Source organism: Stegodyphus dumicola, chromosome 2 (assembly GCF_044657685.1).
Source record: "Stegodyphus dumicola isolate Sdum_Otavi_A_Nest chromosome 2, ASM4465768v1".
Taxonomy (NCBI): domain Eukaryota; kingdom Metazoa; phylum Arthropoda; class Arachnida; order Araneae; family Eresidae; genus Stegodyphus; species Stegodyphus dumicola.
In genome coordinates, this window is record NC_140769.1 from 268014050 (window position 1) to 268037345 (window position 23296).

The window sequence follows — 23296 nt, forward strand, 5'->3', positions numbered from 1 at the left end:
CACCCACAGAATTAAAACGGTAAGTGCAATTTTTACAACATTTTACCTGTATATTTATTTAGGACTAAATAGACTGAATACAACGTTTCTTGCTGAAATTCCGACTTTAACGTACAGTGCGCCGCAAAGGATTAAATATTTTAGTTCTATGTTACGCAAATTGTATTTCTCCCTTTGTACCGAGGAGAGGCGCAGACACAAATTTGCTAGGATCGTAAAGCTCGGGTTTAGAGCTTTTAAGTTGCGGTGAGTTTCAACTAAGCAGAGGTTCTCCTGAGTTTACTTGGTGAGCCGCTACTGAAGTCGGAGATTTCAAAGAGTTCTTCGCCGTTCCTCAGCCAACTTAATGTTTGAAAGCCAATAAAGTAGTTTCGGTCAACATTATGACTCTGAGGTTTCTTGGGTTCTACACTGAGGGAACATCAAGTGAATTTACAGTCCACTACTTTTGAACGACGGGACATACAGTTTTCACACACAATTTATTCGAAAATGTTTTAGTTATTGCTTGAACTTTTAGAACGAAGTTCTCAGCGAACCACTTTTTTTTACGACCACTTCTTAAAAGTATAGCTGTGGAATTCTGGTACTAATTCTCATCTTTTTAAGATTTCCCATTTAGGTAATATTTTATTACTGCCTTTTACAATATAAAGGAAGTATTATAATTACGAAAATTTTCAAGTATCACATTTCAGTGGAAATATCCATTTTGTCCATATCTGAATCCATTTGGATGATTTTTGTGCGACATCGCATACGGACAGAATAAAGACTTCTTCCTTTTCATAGTATATTTTATAATGCATTCAAAAGGGATTTTTTCGTGTTCTCTGTATGTATGTAGATATAATATATGTGTGTATGTATCTCGCATAACTCAAAAACGATTAGCCGAAGAATATTGAAATTTTCTAAAGAGTAGGCTTGCTTCTCTCTTTATATTGCAGGTTAGCTGTACCAACCGTATATGTATATGCTCACGTATATGTACACCAACATCCTTTATCCGGCTTAAAAGTCCCTACACGACCTTTATTTTTGCAATCGTTGCTTGTAGTAATATACTTCCAGTTATTGAAATGTTTTTAAATCACGAAAATATTCATGTTTTGGCGATGTCAAATTTTTAAAAAAATTCTTTTTTGACAAATTAGTAAATCCAAATTTTAATACAGTCTCGCGGTTCGTATACTTACATTTGGGAAAGTTTCATACTTGTTATCTATATAGTATATAAAGAAGAAAGTTTGTGTGTTTGTCCTCTCATAACTCGGTCACTACTATAGCTATCACCACCAAACTTTCTACAATTAGGTCGACGTCACTTTTCTCAAAAAAAAAAAAAAAAAAAAAAAAAAAGTAGCTAAAATCAGAGCTATAAATTAAAAACTCGGAAAAACGATAATTTTCTTTCTCATTTTCCGAGTGGCAACAGTCTCGCAAGCTGGAGACGAAAATCTGCTTTATTTCGAAAGTTGTTACCATTGCTCTCTTTCAAATCCTAGAGTTTGTTAAAATACGAAAATAGATAAAAGATGAAATAAAAATAGCTTTCCCAAACATTAAATACGTTATTCCCGATTCCGAAAATTCGAGGGAAGATATTTCGACTATTCTCATCTTAACCACTTTCATGAGCCAAAATACTAATTAAAAATTCTGAAAGTTCTAATTTTCGCACTCATTTTTCCTAGTGGTAACAGTCTCGGGCGTTGGAGATAGAATTGTTTTATTTCGAAAAGTGTTGCTACTGCTCGCTTGCAAATCGTACATTTTGTTAATAAAAAAATGTGTAAATTTTACATAACCTATATATATAAAGAAGAATGTCTGTTTGTGTGTTTGTTTGTTTGTTTGCGTTACTGATTTCTGATCAATTATGATAAATATTTTGCGACATTGAATCGACTAAAGTTGAATATAGGTGAAATATTGGATGGAACTTGAGCTGTTATGGCCATTTGATTAGAAAGACGAAAATCACTAAAAGCTGAGTGACATTGCTTCTGATACAATGAGAGAGAATTATATTTTTCTATCGAAATTTTTTATGTGGGGTTGCATATCGCACCAGACTGAAAAATGTATAACTATGAATCGTATTTTTTACATCGTTAGAGAAGGATTACAACGGTATCGTTCTCTCTGTTGTTAGATACATTGCTTTCAATCTAACTTAATTGACATCGGGTACTTCCGCTAATAAAGAAATAAAATTAGAAAAAATTCATAAACGCACGACCAAAATTGTGCAGTATACGTAATTTCAAAATCAGCAACTTTCTTTTAGGAATCGGGTATTCAAGTTTGAAAGAGCAATTCGAAGAAATAAATTTAAATGATCAGCAGCAAAAAGTGTGTATATTTTAATAGGCCTTATAAGGAAATTCACATAACTAATAAGGAACAACACATGAGGCCTTTACAAGGCCTTATGTGTTGTTCGCCTGAGATTTTTGATTTTAGTAAGCACATAATTTTTCGATTTTTTCATTCGAAAAAATATGCGTCTGTTTCTCGTACTTTTCTAATATACAGTGAATTATTTCATAAGGGCATTACGCGGAAGTTTCTAATTATTAGTTTATATATAGTATATAGACATTGTCAAACATTCGTTTTCTCCAGATGTAAACCACCTGTTTCTCCACCTGGCCCAAACAGCTTTTTACATATTGTTAACTGCAAACAATCATTCGAATTACTGCATAGTTAAATGGAATGTATTCTGAGAGCTGAAAAATGTCATCTAAGCAATTTGCAATTTCATTCATTACTAGTAAATCTGAAATCAGTTTCGTTATTTTAACAAGAAAGGGTATTTTTATGCATAGTGCTGGAAATAGATTAAAGATTTAATAAAAATTAAATTTTAGTTTCGAGTTCCATTTGACGATAATCAAAATGTTTACCTTGAAATATTAATAAAAGTATTTTGAAAATAGGAATGCAATTTTTAATTATTTTAAATCTATTTACTCTAAAGCAAAATGCCATTACATTAGATATCAGAGGCACAAGTATAAGATATAGATCTGTATATAGATGGCTAGAAGTGAGAAACAAACAGAAAAGAAAGAGAGAGATCAGAGTAAAATTATTCATGTTAAATTCAAATGGAAAGAATCTGAAAATGCTATATTTCAATAGCTAAGATTTAGTTAACTCTAACAGGGGGAGTAGTACCTCATATGGGCATAGTATACATCATAAGTGAAGTGGTGAAAGCATACGGTATCGTGTTTTTACTATTTGAACACTTTGGAAATCTGAATGATGAGTTTATATATGTCAAATACTCTGTTAATTACTTATCTCTATCTATCTGTAATTATACACGTACTGTCCAGCAATGAATGTTCGATGTATAGGTCACAGCCACTATCCCACCAAAAGAGAAAACTTTCATTTATGAAACTTCCTAGTACGTCTGCCAGGGAAACGAAAACTGGCTTTACATCTAACATTATCCTGCACATTTTTATGAAACATTAACATTTTGATTCGACCCTTTTGTTTTATTTTGTTTTGAGTTTTGTTCAAGCAAACGTTTCGAAAATCATTCCTTCTAGTAAATATCTGTTTGTTTCTTGTATGTTTGGGGCACCATTGGTCATGTGGTTAGGATTGCAGAATACTGAGAGTTTTATGGAACTGATCATCACAATTGTAATTTCCATTATTTATATACAAAAACAATATAGGAGCATGAAAAACACCAATATGGATAGTTTAATAAGACGAAACTTCAGCTCGTAAGTGTTGATAAAAAACAATGTACAGTAACTAAATGTTACTGTAGGATGTTTATTATAGCTTAAATAAACAATATTCTGTTTTTGCTCAAACACAGCGTTAAAAATACCAAGTGGTTGACACGAAGCCACATAAATTTCATTTGACTAATTATTAATATATAATTATATCATAATATTAGTTAGCAGTGGTAAATCTAGGTATTAAAAAACCGTAAACACGAATTTTTGAAAATTTTAATATTTCTCCTTTGGCCACGTTTGAATTATCCATTTGAAATTAGGCATCAAGAAGGTGGCAAGAGGCCTTCATTTTCAAGGAATGATTTCTACCGGCAGTAATTTTACAATAATATTATAAGATTAGACATAATAAATCTGACAGCATGAATGCATTATATGAAAAAAGCATGGAATTTGCATTATTTTGCTATAGAATGTTATACTAATTCTCGATTATCCGTGTGTGGAATACCCGTCTTGCAATTTGGAACTAGGTACCGTTGAAGCAATATTAAGCGACCAGGGAATATATTTTTCATTTAGTCAATTTGTCGAAATTTTAATCTTTTTAATTGCAGTTTTACATTATTTTGATTACCATTAAAAACGAACGTGAGTAACTCATCTGAAAATTTATAAGCTGTGAGAGAAATCATATTGAATGAACTGAGTATACAGAGGAGACTAATTATATGCCTTTGGCTTTACAATCCTTGTTAGAATATTTCATTTTCAGAGTTGTGTTTTTGTGTTTATTGCAGCTTGTAGGATGATGAGTGAAATTGTTTGGAACTCCGTGCATTAAATAAGTGCAAACATTGGTTACAGACCTTGTTAATTAAAAAAAATTAAACTTTACAAGAAATAATGTTACAGAATACATATATTTCTTTTACATTCCGAATCAATTTTTCGTACCTAGTTGAGTCACATAAATTATGACAAACTTTGAGGAATTAATTTAAAAGAATTAAATATGAAAAAAAAGAATTTAACAAAACAATTATAACTTGGCTGTGCGAGAAATCTCACAAATACTTCGTTTATGGTTCTGAACAAATGCATAATATTCCCTCCCTTTCTATCTATCAATTTTATCATTTATCTCTCACACCCTTTTTTATGAAAATCTGTGATAACACTTTACAAACATTTAAACAAATAAATGAAACTTATACAGGTTGGACTGTCAAATACCTCGAAAAATTAGTTGTTAAATTTCAAAAAATTTCAGATTTCATTACGAGATATATCTGACATCGAAACAGGTCTCAATTCGATAATGTCATGGATTTTTAGAATTATGTTTACAGTTTGAAATTATCCTTATTATATGAAAAATATTAAATAAATTTGTTATATATCAGTTTCCTTGCACACTCTTGTGCTATATGTACTTTAACGTACAAAGAACGTTATAGAATAATACGTTAATACGTTATAGATACGTTATAGAAACGTTATAGAAACGTTATAGAAATGTTATAGAACGTTATAGAAAGAACGTTATAGAATAGTGTTATCAATGGTTATTTAAACCAAACTGCTGTGCGTTTTTAAGGCCGAGCGGTAGCTTTCTAATTAACACGCTGAGTTCTGCGCCGAATTTGCTGTCCTTTCCGTTCAGCCGGCAGCGAGCTAAGCCTTAAAGCTAAGCCGTATTTGTGTTTAGAATGTTTCAATATATTTCATTAATGCTAAATTTGATCACATTTCATTCAGACTATATTTATTTTTTAACATATACTGTCGGTTCCGTGGAACGACGCCAGGCAAACGAAAATTCCAGTGCCGGTCCCCAGGAACCGACGCCGGCCACACGGAAAGTTCACTGTCGGTCCCCAGAGACCGGCGCCGCGCTCAACGTGTTAAGAACGTTTCGGGCCGGTAAGTAAATATGTATTTAATTCAAATATATGAATTGATATGTAATCTATATATATGATTGATTGTATTTGAGTTCCATTTCGAATACTCAAAACTTAAACACAAAGAACTAGAGGCAGCAGATACATAAATCAGTTTATTGAACGCAATTTAACAGAATCGTTACAGGTGATGAGATGTGGGTAGCTCACTTCACCACAGAAAACAGCAACTCACGATTGATTGGCGTCACAGGGATCCACGCGCCGGACGATCCTCAGTCTATGCACGGAAATTGAAGTCCACGGTATTCTGGGATAGTAAAGGCATTCTGCTCATTGACGTATTGGCGAGTGGTGCTCCGGTGAAAGCTGATCTTTATTGCGCTTTACTATAGAACATCTGAAGAGCCATTCAGAACAAATGGTTTGGGATGCTCAGTGCTGGTGTTGTGGTGTCCTACGACAACATCGGACGCATACGGGGAATTCCACAAAATATATGTTGCAGACGTTTCGCTGGGAGATGTCTGACCATCCATTCTATGGCTCCGATCTTGCTGTTAAGTACTTCCACCTGTTATTGCACCTGAAGACGTTCTTGTCTGGGCACACTTTCCTACAGGTGAAATGTTGCAGACAAATGTGACGGGCTGCCTTTCTTCCCAGGCGACAGACTTCTATGACACTCTAATGGAAATAGGTAACCGACGCTATGACAATTGGTATAGTTCCGATGTTTCTTATGCTGAGAAGTAGCAGAAATATAGCTGTATCTTTTGCAATAAGTTTTTCCAGGTAATAAGACTTTGTTTTTTATGGTTTACGGCAAAGTAATTTTTCGGACGACCCTCTTATTGTTTAAATAATCATTATCAAATGAATATACCTTCATCTAAATCAATATCTAACTCATTGAAATCATCATCTATATAAATTTCCTTCTAAATCCAATCAACTTCATCTGCTAATCTAAGACATCTAACTAAGCATAACTACCCAAAACACATCTTCATGTTAAACCATCATATATATATTATCATCATCATCGTCATTGAAAATATCGCCAAATTAAGATAAATCATCATAGCTCAAATCAACTAAATAAAAAGCAGTATTATCTAAATCACCACCATCAACAATATGATTCTCATTTGATCATCGTCTTCATCACCTCAACCGTCTAAATCACCATCAAAATTGTTATCTGAATAACCAAGAAAAAAATTATAAAATTATCACCAGATAATTCAAAACCATCATTTAAATAATCATCATCATCGAAATCATACCTTCAGTTTAAACCGTCGTATATGTCATCATCACCATTATCATCGTCGAGAGAGATCTTCCAGATCATCTAAATAGAAAGCAATATCAACCAAATCATCATGTTCTTCATCCTCATTTAATCATCGTCTTCATTGTCTAACTCCTCTAAATTATTATATAAATCACTCTCACATCATGTACAAAATCGTCATCAGTCAAAACTATGTCACCATCAAATTCATCTAAATATTTATTATCACTTAATACACATCGTCATTTTAACCATCATGTATATCGCGTCACCATGATCATCGTCAGAATAAGATAAACCATCATCACCCAAATCACATCAGTCATTCTAAACCATCCTATGTATCATCTTCATCATCATCATTGAAGTCGTCGTCAGAATAAAAGAACTTCACCTAGATACAAAGCCCGATCACCTAAAGTTTTATTATCATCCTACTCAATTATTCATACTCTTCATCACTAAACCATATACTCACGATCACCTAAATAAAAATCATCAGCAGTTAATCTAAATTGTCGTCCTTAAAATTCCAGTTAAATTATTCAAATCATCGTCGTTTAAATCATGACTTTTTAGTGTTTCGCTAGTGTGCCGTCAAATAGAGCCAGTTTCATTCAGCTACAGACAGAAGGATATCACCGGAAGTTCACTATCTTTGGTACAGGTGTAGTAATTAACCGCCCTGAGGACATGCCAGAGGCTTGGGGACGTAGCCGAAACCTATGCCATCTTAAATAACGTGACACTCGGAAGTGACGTAAGAGTTTGAATAACGTAATGTTTCAAAAAGTTTGGTTTTTGTGACAACGAAAATATTTTTTAAAGTTTCATTTCTTCCGGAAACGACGAATTGTTTTCTTATTTTTTTAGGCAACGGCCTCTTGAACCCCTTGAAATCTTGTTTGTAATGACATTAAAAATTTCAGTTTTATCATTAAATCTGTATTTGTTTTTAATTGAGCATCTCATTATTTACTGTTTGTTCATTTCGCATAATTTTAATATAATAATAATAAGCCAAATGCAAAATGTTAATCGTTAAAGAGAAATGCGACCAGAGGTATAAAATTAAAAATTAAAAGACAAAGAATTAAATTTATATATCAAGTTTTACCAAAATAGAAAAAAAAAGAGAAAGGACCTTTAAAGAATAGAATAGTTGAAGGGGTGTTGAAAGCCAAAACATTTCATAAAATGAGGATTTCTGATATTTGCATTTTCAAATTCTCTAGAATTTTAGCTTTCTTAAAACACCGTTCTTTAATCTCTTTCAAAATTAGGACTGTACAAAATCTAGCTTTAATTTGTCATTGAATACTTTGATAATTGAGAATTTTTACATAAAATCGCGTTTTTCCCCCGAACGTGATTTTTTATACTCGATGTAGTACCTGTTCTCAAGAACTACTGCTCACAGGTATCTGAAATTTTTATACCTTATTTACTACGCTTCCAAATATTTGCCGAAATGAGCTTTTGATTATAATCAGTGCTAAATTTTACTATGCGTAACAAAATATACTGAAAAATACTCTAAAATTTAAAATGATAAAAAAGCTCGTTTCAGGATATTCAGCTAGGTATTGTGATGTTCCTTCCCTTAGCGAAAGACGTTTCCAGAACATTTTATCTGCGAGGGACTAAAGACGGTTAAAGGAAGGGACGTAGTTACGCCGGAAAACAGAGTGGAGGCAAGCTGGTGGGAAGAATACGAGACTTGTGACTTTTACGGTTCGACCGGCAGTCATGCCGTGTGCAAAGGGATAACTTAAGCTAAATGTATAGTAGTGGTATTTGTTTTATTGTGTATTGTTTAATAAATTAGTGGATAAAATTTCAAAGCTGATCGAGATTATTTTCCTATTATGGCGAGTGCATTAGAAATGAGCGAAACCGCCTCGGAGTTGAAACCGCGCGAGGTGCAAATCGGCGCAGTCGATTGGATAAGATTGTGAAAAAGGAAATCACTAAATAGTGAAAATAATAAATAAATATGGTTGTAAAAAGTTACTGAAAGTTATAAAATGAAATTCGGTGATAGTTCACGAATGGATCTACGATGAGAGAAGATTTTTATGACGAAAGAAAATAGCGCGTTTAGGGCCATGTGTGCGAATAAATTCATCCGATTTGTGAAAGCGTGATGTGCTAAAAAGTTAACAGCCAGTGAGTGGTAAAATGGGATCATCAGTGTTCATCATCCTAGTGAAATCGTGAAAAGTTAAATCAGGGGTAATGTGAATTACCGTGTTGTAATCATGTCAAGTTACGTGCCACTGCAGTGTGCTCATGATTAAAGTTAACAGCGTCAAGTTGTGCTCTTCGTTCGATATTTTCACTATCGGGATCAAAGGTAAGTCCTTCTTAATTTATATATTAACCATATTAACTTAGAAAATTATAATTGTTTTTATGTCTGTTAATAACATGATTCGAATGTCAGGCGTTAAAGCCAGTAGACACCGAGAAAGTATATTTTATATGGAAATGAGAAATTAAGGTTCTTATTTTTATCAAGATATAGGAGATTCTTAGAGATTCTTAGAGCAAGGGAAACGATTATTGAAACATTTGAAAATAATGAAAGGAGTTATGTTTGACCCACCATCGAAAGCTGAGAAATGGCTGTTCCTTTTACATCATGCTGAAGTGATTCTTAATCTCTATAAAATATCTGAAGAAAAAAAAATTATTTTGCAGAGTTTAAAAACAAAAGTTTAAAGTTTGATCGCGACTCTCGATGAAATGGATTGAAATAACAATATTATGATTAAAGACACCGTATTAAAAGAATTCGAGATTCCTCGGAAAAACTGATCGAGGCAGCCTGGTGGCGTGAATACGAGACTTGGTACTTTAGCGATTGGACCGGCAGCCATGCCGTGTGGAAAGAGATTACTTAAAACATGTTTTGCGCGCCTTATATTATGTATATAGTTGAGATTACTTAAAGCATGTTTTGCACGCCTTATATTATGTATATAATTAAATGTATACTATACTAGTGATATTTGTTTTATTGTATATTGTGTACCGTTATGTGTAATAAATTAGAAGATAAAGATAGAGATTGTTCTCCTACTATGGCGAGTTCATAGACGACCTGCCTTCGTGGTGGAAAGGGCGCGAGGTGATAGATGTACTTTAATTATGTAAAAACCTTCAAGCCTGTAAGAACAGCAGATTTTTCAGAAAAGGTAATCCAAAAATGGCCAATTTAACATTGCCGCTATAGGGTTTCTAACACCCCTTAATAAAAAGGAGTAAAATATTTTTTAAAAAATGCCATTTGTGGAAATACAAAAAAGAAATATATTTTGCTTATAAGAGTATATAATATTTCTGTAAAATAAATAAAGTGAGCATTTAAAAGCAAATTTTAAAATAAAAAACCAAAAGGAAATATTTATAGTTTTCAAAATCAGTATTACTTTTGTAAAATGAAAGAACTTAAAACCTTTTTAAAGTAAAAATAGTGAAAGGAAAAACTTAAATTAAAGTTTCACGTTATTAAAGTTAAATATTGAAGAGAAAAACATTTTTGACACGAGAAAGTGAAAATAAAAGAATTTTAAAGTCAAAATTACATTTGCACAAGTTGCAAATTTGATAGAGATTCGCGTTCCTTTAAGCCTCGGGCGCATCCCTATGACGGTCGGTTACTATTAAGCTTGTTATTGTAAACTGGCTATTCAAATTACAGTCGGTATGCGCAAAGGGGGCCTGAATGTTCATCCTGAAAAATAAACAAAATTATTGTTACACATCACATAAAAATATCAGTTAAAATGATAATTCAATTCTGAGTCACAAGCATGAGAATATTTGAGAAGGTTATATCGCATACGCAAATAACCAAAATGAAAGATACTCGAAACGGATGACTGTGCACTGTCTGCAAAATTTCAGACCGGATCTTGGTCGTTTGTGGTGGGCATTGACTTCCAAGTACAAAAGTGTTTTGAAAAACGTAAATGTTTGCGCTTTGGTACTTTTAAATTTAAAATAATTTGTTTTGTAAAAATTACGAAGCCTAGCTCTTCATATGTTTCTCCGACACTCATGATTTTATGAGGAAAAAGTTTGCACTCGTTATGAAATAATTTTGAACATAAGTATCTCCGTCTGATTTCGATGGACATCAGTCAATTGTTTTGTGATTTATTTCTTATAACCAAATACCTAGACAGAAGTCTAGGTAATGGAGGAAAAAATAATTAGTCAGATTTTGTACTTTGTGAAATAATAACCGTTTATTATTCGAAAAGACAAAAAGTTGCGTTATTTAAAACAGATTATTAATTGAAGTATATCCACGGTTGCACAAATAAAGAGCGAGTGAATATTTTGTGGACAGAGCGTGTACAATTTGATGAAAGGCATATGCAGTAGAAAAGTGCCCAAACTGGCGTAAATGGATAAAACGGCTTTTGTGGGAGTAAAATCTTTTTTATAATTAAATTTTAAATTAGTAAGTTATTTATTATGATATAAATAGTAAAATATAGATAACTGGTACTTTTATTTTCAGCGTTTTTGAAATAAACTCATTACGCATCGTGCCAAAAGAAAATAAAAAACTTCTTTCAAAATTTAATGCTTAACGTTCTTTTTTGGAAATGAAAATATCAATTAACAATAGACAAAACTCTTCCTTGACCTTGCAAATTATTCTAGAAATCCTTGACTTCCTTTAGCTGGTAAAAACCTGAAATCTCTTACTAAATTTGGCATGGAATATGCCAGTAAATTTCAAACGTAAAAATGTGCGCCATTTGTTTTTACATAAAATTTCTCATATAAATAACTCTTGGATTAGACTTTTTTTGAAAAGTATCTTGACCCAAAACGTCTAAACTGTTTTCTTAAAACATTCGTTTGCTATTGAAAATTTTATAAATATAACTAGACTGAGTTTTGAATAAATGAAATTACAACGCATAAGCACATTGTTGGAACATTTTGTATAAGAAAACGTAATCGCATATAAATCAAGTTCTTATATCGCTTAATTACAATGCATCAGGTCTTTAGTAAATAAAGAAAGCAATAAAATACACATGGTGGTTTGGCAATACCAAAAACATCATATCCCGCAACAGCTCTTCTTGATTATTTCATACCTTAGGAAACACGAGCAAATATGTCAATTGCGGAAACATTGCAGTTTGGCAAGCGATAAGGTGATGCGCAGGAGAAATGATTATCGGGGAAAATATTTCTGCAAGGTAGGAGGTGATTTGTATTCATTCTGGATGTGGAAGAGAATGCTATTCTAGGACTTCGAGAAACAAGGAACATAATTTGGATAAGAGTGCACTTTCGACCAAAGTGAATTTGCGGAATTAGCAGTCATGTTCTTCTTTCTGTTGTCATTTGAAACCGTGGTTCTGATGTCAACATCAAAGACTTAACGATATCACATTTGATTTTAGTGAAGTGTAGTTCATCCAGTGCTTTCTTCAGCAGTAGTTATGGCTTTCGCCGAACGAAACAAACACAATGCAAGTTTCAAATGTTAAGTCATTCAGTTTGCGAAAGAAAATGGAAATCATGCAGTTTGGTTTTCGTGAGTGCTTCGTACACGAGTGGAGGAAACATGAAATTTTACAATGATTATTGCGCCAAAGAATAACTGTGCATTGCATAAAGAAGTAATGAAATAGCTTACCGTCGGCGAAAGTGTAGGAAACTGCATTGTAGAAAATCCCCATCATCGCTAGAATGAATTAATTGTAACAAGAAACAGCGTACGTTTCTTTGACTTAAAAATAGAAAAAAGGAGTGCAAATGGAAGTGAAAACTCTAAAGCAAACTGAGTTTGTGTTTTCGATTTACTTCACGGAATAATTCAGTTCTCCGAGAAAAAAAGACAAAATTTTTTCAAAGGCTTCGCAAATATAGAGATAAAACTTTGATGAGTTTTTAAAAATATGTAAAAATTTATTTACTATCACGTGTTGCAAATATGGATGTCATTCCTGTAGTTTTGATATAGTAGGAGATAAATAAACAATGATATGAAAGAAAAATAACGGTTAACATAGAAACAATAGTCCAACGAGAAATCTCACCTCACCGTACTGATCTCCTGCTTAGCCGACCGTACGAAATTAAAATCCCATCGATATCTTTAAAAGAAAGATTTTGCAGAAGTGCAGTTTCCCGAAAGTGTTTTCATCCGTATTCAAGAGAAATGATCGGCGGAGAAAAATGTCGTGAAACTGTGGATAAGAAATATTTGGCAAAAGCTTCCTTTTGTTTCAGATAATCAAGAAAATCCAATACTTTGGGACATGTTCAGCCTCCATCTAACGGATAACACAAATATGTTGTTGAAATAATGTTATACAGATATGACAGTTTATCCAGGCGGATTATTGCCATTAGTTCAGATATTAGACATATATGCCAATATATCATCGATAGAATATTTTTAACGTCAGTGGAATACTCGAGCAAACGTGAAGGTGAAAAAAACAGTTACAAATGGAGACCAAATACGTCATGCCAGTCCATAAATAGTGTGTCAGTAAATAAAAAAAGCACGGAATAAAATTAAACCCATTTAATATATGTGGTATATCTGACGGTCTAGTTGAAACGGAAGATGATTATTTATCTGTTGATCAGAGAAAAATTGACGGCGAAAATGAAACAGAATCCGATGATGTGCTTGAAGATATAACTTAAGCCGAATATGAGGAACTTGGATCTATGGAAGTATGGATCAGATGTGAAGGTGAAAATGAAAGAGAATTTTTATAACGAAAATTTTTAAGTACATAAACTGTGTTATTTCTTTTAAAGAAAAAAAATTTAATTACACGCAGAAATCTAATTTTCGTATGCTCACTTTTTCCATATTTCCAAACATAAAATTTTTATAGCTGGCGTACAGCGCGCACGCATAAATTTCCATCTTACATTTTGTTTTAAAAGTGCGTCTTATACGCCTGAATATACTATAACAAACATAGCTGAAACTTAAGTGATAGAGATATTTACATGCTTGCTGAACCATTGTATTCTGCTTTTTCCCTTCTATTAGTTTACAAATGTTTTCAAAATGTCGATGTTACGTTTTTCGATCTTTGTGTTGAGAAAAGAGATAAGGAATTAAAATTTTTATCTCGGAAAACAAAATTCCAAATCAGATTTCTAATGAAGAAATGAAATTTTCTATAGCTTTACTTTCCGGATTATTTAAAATGAAGAAAAAGAAGAGAGGAAAAAAAGAACTGATTTGGGTAACCAGAATATTTAGCCATTGAGTATCTATTGATGGGAATGTATATAACTCTAATGAATAGTACAGAGATAAGATAAAGTTACGTTTCGGTTTGTAGGCCTTACATTTCAAAATGCTTTTATACATCTTAAAGCGCATAGCAAAAGATTAGGCTCTCAACCGCTTTTTGTGTAATAACGTCAGAGAATAATTCTTACAGTTACAAGGTTTTCAAATAATACATTCCTTCAAAAGTAATCTATTGTATTAAGATAATGTGTTTTCGAGGGGGAAGAAAATGAAACAGAACGGCGAGATCCTTCAGAGTATGATCCTGTAATGCTTTAGCAAATCTTTCGCAGTCTAAAGTAATAGAGAAATGTGGTAGAGCTTCATCTTACACTATAGTAATGTAGTCAGATTATTTATATTATGTGACTATGTGTCTCTATTCGATGTGTGGGAAAAAAACGTCTCCAACAGGTTTATATATACGATACCATTCAGATAAACGCAAAGCAAACCAACATTTCCATCTAATAATATTTATTTTATTTTAGTTATACCATTTTCTAGTTAGATAACCAATTTGTGAGCAAGAATTTGTATCGTAACAGTGAATCATATTGCTGCCAAATTCCAAATATAAAAAACTAAAGCTCACGAATCACAATCCGAGAGTTTCTGTGAGATTTGTGAGGTGCGAAGGAATCTCTATTTTGAAAGAAATCGAAATTGATATAAATTCGCTTTATAATATATTATTCAGTTTTTTTCTCTAATTATATTATGATTCTGATTTAATGTATACACACATTTTAAAAGTTATTTTTTCGCTCATTTTAATTTGTAATCTTGAATTTTTACACTAGAAAAATCCTGAGTAGAAACGGAAACTGTGGTATGTCAAACTACATTTAAACAAGGTGAAAGCAAATTAAAAGCTAATGTACATACTACAATAGCTTTTAATTTGTTTAGAATTACAATCTTAGTAATGCAACTCAAGCTGATTAACACATAATTAAAAGCGGATAAACATTCCTTTTTGAGCGTTTCTTTGAATCTTGATATAAAGTCCTATAAATATCTGCAGTTGGATAAGACAGCTCAGGGTCAAACAAATTTTAAAATGAAATCTGTATAAATTAATTTCATGAGTTCAATTATGAAAGATATGACGTGCAATAATTATTTGCACAATTTAAAGCCAGTAGCATAACATAAATTTATTGTTGAAAAATACTGTCATGTGACTATGTGTTAAAAAGTCAATAATCTGTGAATTTCCAGGTAAAACCGGAAGACCTCGCAGCCATGAAAGGCACTGAAAACATAGATCTGAACTACGAAAGAGTGTACTTAGTTGCTGCTAAAATAATGCTGATATCTTAAAGTTAGCATGACTAATTACTAGCTAATAATATATCAGTAGTTACACTTACCGAGCAAAATATTATCAAATGCTGTCCATATACTAAGAATACCATAAAGTTCTTCATAATAAAAATGTTATTGATAATAAATTTTGGTAAAATGAAGCAGGTGTATGATTTATTTGTTCTATTTTTCTTTTCCGGGTCTTGCTTCGTTTGATCATTAAATCAATCGTTCTACAGTTGTTATCGAGTTCTGGCTCTTTTCGCAGTTCATCCGGTTTCCTTTTCGGGTTTGACAGTTCTTTTCCGGTTCCAGCTTGTTTTTCAGATGAGGATTCTTTTCCGTTTTTTGCTTTTTTTCCAGGTATTGCGTCTTTTCTGACTCGTCTATATTTTCCAGTTCTGGCATCTTTTCCGGCTCTTGCTTCTTTTCCAGTTTTTGCATTTTTTCCAGTTTCTTATTCTTTTTCAGTTCTTCTTTGTTTGTTGTTTTTTGCATTTTTTCCAGTTTCTTCTTCTTTTTCAGTTCTTCTTTGTTTTTTAGTTTTTGCACTTTTTCCAGTTTCTTTTGACTTTTCAGTTCTTCTTTGTTTACTAGTTTTTGTATCTCACTTGTTTCTCCATTTTCAGTTCTTCTTTCTTTTCTAGTTTTAGTATCTCTTCCCGTTTTTTCTTCTTTTTCAGTTCTTCTTTCTTTTCTAGTTTTTGAATCCATTCTAGTGTTTGTTTCTCTTTCAGTTCTTGCTTCTTTTCTAGTTTCTGTTGCTTTTCCAGTTTTTGTTTGTTTTTCAGTTCTTCCTTCTTTTGTCAATTTTTGCTTCTTTTTCTGCTCTTGTTTCATTTTCAGTTCTTGCTTCTTTTCCAGTTTTTGCTTCTTTTTCAGCTCTTGCTTCTTTTTCAGTTCTTGCTTCTTTTCTAATTCTTGTATCTTTTCCTGCTCTTGCTTCTTTTCTAGTTTTTGTATCTTTTCCAACTTTTGCTTCTTTTTCAGTTCTTGCTTCTTTTCTAGTTTTTGTGTCAATTCCAGTTTTTTCTTGTTTTTCAGTTCTTGCTTCTTTTCCAGTTTCTCCTTCTTTTCATGTTCTTCCTTTTTATCCAGTTCTTGATTCTTTTCCAGTTTTTGCATCTTTTCGGGTTCTCGCTTCTTTTCCAGTTCTTTCTCGTTTTCCAGTTTTTGCTCCTTTTCATGATCACAAGGAGTGTTTTCCAATCTACAAAATAATCAGTATATCTTTATTTCAGTAGTAAAAAAGTGAAAGTAATGTAACGACTATCACGTTTAACATACACAACACTTCCATATTTAGATACTATATAACACTTTTGGCTCAGTTTCATAGGGAAAAATCTCCCCGTAGATTTATTGCCTGACAGAATGTTTTTCTACAAAAGGCGAATTTGTTGCTTTTGTTCTTCTGACCTAAAGCCAAGCAGAAAAGTTAAAGCATTTGGCGTGATTTGTATGCAATAAGCGACCTCCATGAATCTCACGTAGAGCGTAATAATTTGCAAAGTTTTAGTGCCTTACTTTTCCTTACTTAATTTTTACATAAGTTGAAATAATAATAATAGTAATAATAAACAGGTGGCTTAAAACAGAGGGAAACAATGGCGAAAATTGCAAAATAGGAGGAAAAATGAAACTGAAATGAAAAATAAAACAACTACAAACAAAGGATGGAAAAAGCATTTTAGAAGATATACACGTAACGTTCTTTCTGAATCAGCAAAACCTGTATTTAAACGAGTATAAGTTTGAAAGCTTTGGATTCATTTATTTTTTGAATCAATTACTATTTCTTACGCATGCCAGATATTTTAAATTTCTTCAATTTTTGTATAATTTACTTACGTATTTTACCATTTCTTATTATTATCCAGTAGAGGTAACCTTACACATCATTAAAATATCTCCGAGTTTCCTCATTTAAGTCATCTTTCTCGCAGATCAATCTCTTTGCATCGCTGGCTGCACAGGTTTCAAATTTTCTCTCGTTATTCCGAATTCGGAACATAATGCTGGTCTATTTTGTCGTCCAGCAAGAAGGACTAGGATTTTTGCCATCATTTGTTTTCAATTGAAAAATTTATTCTCATTCTTCAGTTGCATTCTTAAAGTTTATTTATTTATATAGGAAGAAAGAAAGAAATCAATCAAATCAAAGTAAATTAGGAAAAGATATAACTGTTTTCAACTATATTTATTGTTCCCTGTAATTTCTTTTGCCTGTTCCATTAAATTTATTGAAGGAAAATTTGCTAAATCTTTCAAAATGTATTTCCTAAATCCTTATGCGAATTAAACCTTTCTGAGCGTTTCGGCTACACTTTAATGGCTTTTACAATTTAATGTTTGAATACTGACAGCTGCCTATGCTGAAATAATTTCTCCATTGACCTCGAAAAAAGAAGAATTAAAGTTCCAGGAGATTTTACAATGAAGGACACATATTTCTTATTTGAAGGGCAAGAGGATAAAAAAAAAGATATTTTCGGATGGGAATATGTAGCATTTTAAACACCGTGTTTGTATATTTCATCATATAGTAGCAACACTTGAGTCATAAGTATTTATGCACATATATGAGAGAGACGACGATGACGAAAAATGAAATGGCAAAACATGGCTGAAAACACTTTCCTGGCCGGTACAAACAACACAAAACACAAGAAAGAACGGACAGCAGTTATGCTTAGCGCAAGAGAAATTAAAAAATAGGAACAAAATTAGACACTTATGGACCTGAAAGAAGGTGTTCGAAATTACGACCTGCACCCTCATGCAGGTATCACATCTCTCGCACATCCAACATAAGATGTTCTCGAAAATACCGTGCATTCCCAGGACTTTCCCAGCAGCTGCCACGATATGTGTCACAAGTTCCTGTGTGACTTCTAACAGAGGTTTCGTGCAATAATGTGTTGACGTATCCCGAGAGGAAGTCACCGAAGGAACTTTCGAATACTTTCTTTGATGACGATCCCCTGTTTTTGTTCTTATTTCTTAGTTTCCGCTGCGCTAAGAATAATAAACAAATACCTTTACACTATTCGTACCCTATTTTTCTTGTGTTGTGTCTCGTCACTATGGGGCCAGGAAAGCGTTTTCGATCATGAATTGCAATAAACGATTATATATATATATATATACGGGAGTTGGTTTGTTCCCCTTGAAAAGTCAACTATTTTCCGATCAATGACAATGATTACATGTTTTTAATTTAATTTTTCCTTTTAAAATTGAAATTTTGTTCTTCATGATGATTTAATTCTAGTCCCCGTTAAAACATTATTAACAATTTACTTTCAAGTTACCTCAAAACATCTTTCAAAATATAACTTACCAGTATTGATTCACTATTTTAAAATAATTCTACTTTAAATAAACGTAGGAGACAATATAATCAATTAATCAATATTGTTTAGGAAATAAATTATATATATATAATCGTATATATATATATATATATGTTACCGTGAAAGATCGAAACTGGAGAATGTCGACTTTCACCGGAGAATGTCAACATTCACCAAATACGTCGGTGAATGATCGAATATTGCATTACATTTTTGTACATTCGGACCCTCACCGGTGTATGTCGACAATCACAGATATGCTCTGGTGTAGGTCAAAAAGAGAGGAGTATATGTACACGCTCTCGTTGCAAAAGGAAGTGTTCCACAAATAAATGCAGTTGTAAAAGCAAGGGCCTCTTGTGCAATTGAAAGTGTCCTAATAGTTTAAGTTGTTGCAAATAATAAGATTTGAATCACGTAATTTAGTAAATTTTTAACTTCTATTATTTTCCTTTCTCATTTTGAATGTACAGTGTGTTTCAAGTTCTTATATTCTTAAGTTCTTATTTTAAGTCCCAAGTGTGTTTTTTCGCGACCGAATTACGGAGAAGAAAATGTAATATTCTTATGTGTTCAACATTCACCATTAGTAGATGGTGAATGTCGACATTTACCGGTGTATGTCAGAAATAAGTGTTTTGGAAAAATATTTCGGACATACAACAAGCGACTATGTGAATGTTGATATTCACCGGTGAAAGCCGACATTCTCCAGATTTCTGTGTTTCACCGTAACATATATACGATAAACGTATATATATAGATATATATGCATATGTGTGTGTGTGTGTGTGTGTGAATTAATGTTAGGAATTCTGATCGCACATATTGATCTATAATACAGAGCAAATTTGGCAGATGAATAAGATAAAATATTCAGATTTATTTCAATTCACATTTGCGCCCCCAATTCATTTGAAATTCTAAACTTACCTATTTCTAGAATATTTATATTTCTCATATTGTTGGAATAGGAAGAAAGTAGCACGACAGAGATAGGAATACCGTGCCAGCGTTGACAGAGATAGAAAAAATATGCATAGTTCTACAATATTGTGGTTTAGTAAGAGAAATATTTGTTTCAGGAAAATTTATATTCCCACTTAGCTAAGTCATCATCTTTAACTGAAATCATGTGATGGGGATATATAATATTAGATTTTTTTTCATAGATAGATTTTGCACTTGATTTGCTTATGCTTCTGAATTTAAATGATATTGTAGATTAGTTCGAGAATTAAATCGTTTACATGTTTGCATATTTTTAAATTATTTTAAATTATTTGGCTTTTTTCCTTTTTTTAGAATTTAAATTTGCATTTTTATATTTTTATTTTTTTACTTTTTTACTTTTATACGTATTTGTTAAGAATTTAAATTTGTTTAAATATATATATATATATATATATACATATATTATATATATATATATATATATATATATATACATATATTATATATATATATATATATACATAAACATATATTTTAATTAATTAATTTTTATTTTTTAATTTGTTATTAATTCAAAATTATTTAATATTATATATTAAAAAAATAATTGCAATGAAAAGTTAGAATCTCGAAATTTTTATTATGTTTGATGAGTAAATTCTCAAAACTATAGCTAAATAATATCATAAATCTCTGTAAATCTAGAAATATATAATCTAACAGAAACAGGTGAAGAGAACAATTTATATGAGTTTTGTTCCGAATAGAGTATGGGATGGATTTCAGTGTTTACTTAATATGTTTTACATACATATATATATGCATATTATTTATAAACATAAAGTCCTTTTTGTCTTTGTTACTCTAATTATATCAACTATTTCACACTTACTTCTCATTCACAAATTTTACAAACTGGCCGTTTAAACACGTGTATTTTGTATATTAGCTTTCTGTTTAGGTATTTCATTAGTTAATGCAATAAAGTTTCCTCATAATCAAAAGGTATTACAATAAATTTGAATTCTTCACAATGTGATTTTCCAACTTAAACATTTATAATCTATTTTGGTAATGAAGGAATGAAAAAACATTACGCATTATAAATCTGAAAACGTATTATTTTCCAGACCAGCGTTTTTGTCAAAAAATTATTAAACGTATAATTAAACTGGACCTGAAACATTATGTTTTGTTTTATTATTTTTTCCGAAATGACTTACGTCTCCGACACGTATTGCAATCTTAAACATTGCGGATCCAATTCTTCTAGTAATTGTTCGCTGAAGTATATTTTTGCTTCTTCTTCTTCTTCAAATATACGTCGATAATTATTTGCGCTGAAATATTTTTATTTTATTAAATATATATGTTCATATGTTTGAATTCATTAATTTAATAAATGATTATTTATACGTTTTTTGTCAAAAGTAGTAAGTCACATTTTGCGAGCATTTTTACGTTACATTTTTACATTTTTGTCAAAGATTTTTAAAGGCGCTATGTTCCACGAAGAAAATAGCTTTACTTATTCAAAATCTTCAAAAAACAGTAAATATGGAAATGAATATTCGTCTTATTAGCCTAAATTCCATTATGAGGATATACAGGTATAATAGGAAATGAAGCTGCTGCCATCACCAGCTTAGGATGCCATATTAGAAGGTCTGATTGACATCTATCATCTCAGATCAAACATTGCAATCAGGAAAAAAATTTCCAAACACGTTTTGATAAAATAACAAACAGGATGGGACGAGGCAGATACAAGAAGATTGCTCCACAGTTACTTTCCGCAAGTATCCCTATAAAGAATACATTTTTTTCTCCAATTAGATTGGCAACAAATCATGGAAAGTTTCCATTTTATTTCCAGAGATTCTTAAGAAGGCACGTAAAATGCGAGCGCGAAAAACCTGCAAATCTAGCAAAACCTAAGCTTTATAAATGGCACTCTCCATTACTTTCCATTCTTAGAAAAAGAAAACTAGGATTTGCATCAAAAATTCCAGAGAATTTTTTTTCTACAATATGAAGTGTGTGTCTGCACTTGAACAATTTATGAAATATATTATTGAAAGTGATAGAACTGTGACTATAAGTATCTAATCATATTACAAGAGTTAATAAGCAAGTATTTAAGAACATGTAAATTTTTTAAACCGTGGCTTCCGTTGACCAGGCTGATCAAATTTCCAGTCGAGCGCAACTAAGCAATGATTGGGCTCTCAACCTTATGGCTGCGTATGCTGAGCCGATGAATGATCAATCGTTTGGACAATTTCCGCACAGAATTAAAAATTGCCTTCCCACAGACTTCTTCACTTAACGGGCCATGTGTTCAAAACATAGATTTACACGTTAACTGAAATGTATAAAAATTTAGCGAAAAAAAAGAAATATTAAACGCACAATATCTCTTCGGATCTTCCTGATTATTACATCTGCTGGAAACAATTTAATACGTTTAAATGCAATTACGTTTCACTGAAGTAATCTATTAATTGTTTAACACTTTTCTGCTGTTGACTTCAATAAATTTATGATGTTTGGTATTTCATTTGTTTGCAGCAACACCTAGTCTCCTTTGCAACGAAAATTAATATGAACTTTTGCAATTAAGAAATGATTTAGATGAAAAATTAAATTGGACTGAATTTAATGTCTCGGTTGTTTCCGTTAAAAGAAGTTGGTGCTTTCCTAATTCGAAAAAATATCTCCATATATATACATAACATACATTTAATTAATTTGCACACTAAAAAAGGATTCTTCACATGGTATCTTCAAATGGGTAGATACGATAGCTGAAAAACAAGTGTCGGACAAAAGCCGAGCTGCAAAGAGCGATTTGTTGTGTTCTTTCCGTTTAAGTAATCCTGTTATTCGATGCATGTAATTTTGTTGAAATTCGTGTTACAAATTGCTTTATTTTCTGACGTAGAAGGAATTATCCCAAATTTTATTCAGAAGATTTAAATAACGGTTTCGATCCCAATACGCAGCAGTTACTAATAAAATATCTGGCTCAGTGGCTTTTTTGACGTCATTTAAAACGCTTAATTACAGGGCCGTAGTACAATTCCCAACCCCAGGAGTATAGCGATATACTACAATAGTGACGTGATCGAAGCGTTTTTGGAAAAAATCGTTGTCATCGCATATTCTATTTAAGTAATCATAGTCATCAGCTTTTAATATTCGTTGCAACTAATCATTGTCATCGAATAATCATTGTAAAGAATCATTCTCATCGGATAATCATTGAAAATAATCTTTGTCATTACATAAAGGGGCATAGTAGCTGATGTATAAAGAATTGCACTCAAATTCTAATCAAAAGAATCGAATATGTATTGCAATTTATCATATGATCATTATTTACAGCAATGATTCTTAAATGTCTTCGACCTACGGCTCCTAATGACGCCGCGGAAAACTTG